The sequence below is a fragment of the Hibiscus syriacus genome, unplaced genomic scaffold (genome assembly GCF_006381635.1).
Source record: "Hibiscus syriacus cultivar Baekdansim isolate YM2019G1 unplaced genomic scaffold, ASM638163v2 tig00111081_pilon, whole genome shotgun sequence".
NCBI classification, from domain to species: Eukaryota; Viridiplantae; Streptophyta; class Magnoliopsida; order Malvales; family Malvaceae; genus Hibiscus; species Hibiscus syriacus.
The window spans coordinates 224474-227772 of record NW_024062974.1 but is presented as its reverse complement, the minus strand read 5'-3'; the positions used below and the strand labels follow the sequence as shown (position 1 = coordinate 227772).

General features: G+C 34.5%; 1 long non-coding RNA gene across 1 annotated transcript; it reads right to left on the bottom strand.

The window, feature by feature from the left end:
- Positions 1-760: 760 nt before the first annotated feature.
- Positions 761-1805, bottom strand: LOC120152004. The gene is made up of 3 exons (XR_005518654.1): positions 1454-1805; positions 1073-1365; positions 761-997 (listed from the first exon to the last, which is right to left on the bottom strand). It is a non-coding gene; the product is annotated as an uncharacterized LOC120152004 (long non-coding RNA).
- Positions 1806-3299: the final 1494 nt, after the last annotated feature.

Genomic DNA, 3299 nt, shown 5'->3' with positions numbered 1-3299 from the left:
CTAGTAGATTACATTAATGATATCAAAATAATTTAAAATTATAATAATATTAAATAAGTTAAATCAAATAATATAAGACATAAAATACCAAGAGTATAACAAATTATAGAATGCCATAAATATACCAAATATCAAGTATCACGATAAACTCGTGCATTAGTAGTAAATTAAAATACGTCATAAAACATATAGCACAAAATAATACAGACACATGTAACCAAATAAAGACAGTCTAGAAGATAGAAACATTACAAAAAATACTATAGGTGATGTGTCGATCCTCCAAGTGTCAAGTCAGGGGTGTCTATCCAAAAGTATCTTAAAGGGGAAAAGAGTTTAAGGAGTGAACTAGGGAGCTCAATGTGTTTTAATAGTTAAAATAAAATGTAATGAGAAAATATTCAGAAATCAATTCAATAAAGTATCATAAAAGTCATAGTGAATTTTATATTATAAAACTCATAACTACCATCCTCCCGTACACCGAAATACAGTTCCTTAGAACTACATGCATAAGGACTTACCTTATACCCATTAGTATAGAAGCCAACTTAAGAGAGTATCTTGGGGCCTAAGAGACTACTCAAGAAAGTTCTTGAGGCCTTGAAGCCTATACAAGGATTACTTTAACTCCGTAAGGAATTATCAGTTTGATCAGAGCTGAACCTCCATACTCCAAAATCTTACCCAAATAATATCTCAATAAAACAATTTATATAGTAATCGGTAAATTCCATAACCATAAATTGTGCATAATCATATTTCTCAATGAAAATAGGTAACTAGAGTGCAAGTAGCCATAGTTCATAAACAATAAATCAGTAAATCAGAATGTCGAACAGTTAAAATATTCGTAAACCAACCAGATAACAAATCATATTTTTCAAAATAGATAAAACATTCATATATCACATATGGAACACATCTTGCAAAAAGGGGATCAGTCTCTGAGTCTACTGAGCACATGCCTCTCTATGCTCCACAACAATGTTTGAACCTAGATCATAATAAAACAGAGTTATTATTGAAGTAATATTTTAATCTAAATATTTTTAAGGTTCACGAATCATACGGGTATTCACGGGCTCAAGGGTCGAACAAATCAAGAGGAGCTAGGTTCGGTCAGGTTTGCTTAAAATCAACAGTCAGGTTTGGTCAAAGACAATAGGTTGACTTAGTCAAGTTGACTCAACCAGTCAAGTTGACTCAACCAGTCGAGTTGACTCAGTTCGGTGTGACTGGACTGGTTCGGTCTGAGCAAGCCGGTTCCAGAAGGCTCCTGGATCGACCGAGAATCCCCACGCGCATTGGCATCCGCGTGCCGCGGTCAAAACGCCAATTGAGGCGACCCAATTACTCCAAAGGCTATAACTCATCAATTTAATTCCAAAAGTAACTCAATATCAGGCCAAAAACAATTAAAAAATGCACGAAAAATGACCGGAGTTCTCACCGACGACGACCGGAGAAAAACGAGACGATTAGAAACATCGTCGGTTGGGTTTCGCTCGAAACAACAAGGGAAGCACGAAACACCGACTATGGTGGCCATAATCGACGAAAACAACTGTGAAAGCTAGGGATTTTGACACAACGTTCAAACTCTTCTTCACGGAAAACGACGGCGTACCCAGGCAAGAGGGTTAGAGGGATTTTGGTCGTGAGAGGTTGCCGATCACTTTGATAAGGGCGGTGATCTACACGGCGGTCAGATGACTGTCTGGCGATAGTGAGTGCGACGGTGGCTTAGGTATTTAGGGGTTTTGAGAAATTTGGGAATTTGGGTTTTTGATTCTGATATGGGGTAGATGGTTTTCGGGTATTTCAATCTGAAACGTATCAATTAAAATGTATTTTTATTATTTTAATTTTCTAGTAGTGGCCTAACTTAGTTGGTTAGCGTATAGCTGGCCATGTTGTTGAACAGGCGTTCAAACCCAACAGCCACCGGTTTTTTTATTACTGTTTTTACTTTTTTAAAATTTTAACGATGTAACAGAAAATTATATAATAATTAACGTCAGTCTTTTTAGTAAGGATAAAATAACTTACGTTAGCTTAACGATTTGTCACGTTTCATCATTTTTTGTTCAATTTGATTAAAGAAATAAAAAAAATAGACAGCCAAATAAGACATATTTCATGAATTAATTTCAATAAAATATTTTATTTAAAAAATCCTTATTCGCATGACAATTTAAATCCAAAATTGTATTTCTCATTGTTTGAGCCTAATTTTGAAATATTATTTTTCTATGATCTATGAGAAATATAAAATTTAATATCGAACAGAATTCAAATATGCCCTTAAATAAAAAAATAAAAATTATTCAAATAACCCTAATACTTTGGTTGATTTTCATTTTAGTCCCCTACTGATATCTTTTTTAGAATTTGACTTCACCATCATATCCAGAATATTGAAATTATATTAATCTCATAATTTCATAATAAAAAATATATATTATCTACTTCTAGGAGTCATAACCTTGATTGTTACATATAAACAAATAAAATATATTCATGCATGCATGCTTTTTCTTGCTATCATTTAAACATATTATAAAACCTAATATGTCACTCTATTAATTTGAATCCATATGTAATCATCATTTTTCAACCGTTAAATATTATTATTATTATAAAATCGACCCTAATGTTTAGACCATAGTGTACCATTTTCTTTGAGTAGCCACCTATTTTTTTGTTCTTAGTGGGATGATATTTTTTAAATTTTAAATGGAGACAAACATTTAATGGAGGTGCTACTTTTGAGGTGTAATTAATGATGGCATCATCAATCCATGTAAAGAAATACAAATTGATCTCATCCCTTGATTAGCTTTCATCCAAGGGCTATCATCTCTTCAATCAATGTCAAACAAGCACAATCCATGTGAGCCATTGATAGATGGTTAGATCCAAGGGCTAGGAGCTTGTCACGTCACCCATCCAAGTGAAGAAGCGCAAATGAATCTAAACAATTGGATCTAGATTTGATCCAATGGTTAAGATCACATCAACCAAAGGTGGCTTTTTGGCTCCCCTCACCGGCGCATCACCACCGGCACTGGAGTCTCACTGGCGCGTCATCAGCGCATGAGCCACACGCGCCGACCGTTCATTTCTCTATGTCACCATCATTTTCTTTCTGATCCAAAGCATGTCACCTTCATTATTCCACCATCATCACCTCAACAACACCATGAAAAAGAAAATAATAACAAATCTAACCAAACCCCAGAAAATCCAGAGCATTAAAAGGTGCAAATCATCACCAACAGTGATGGTTAAAAGGC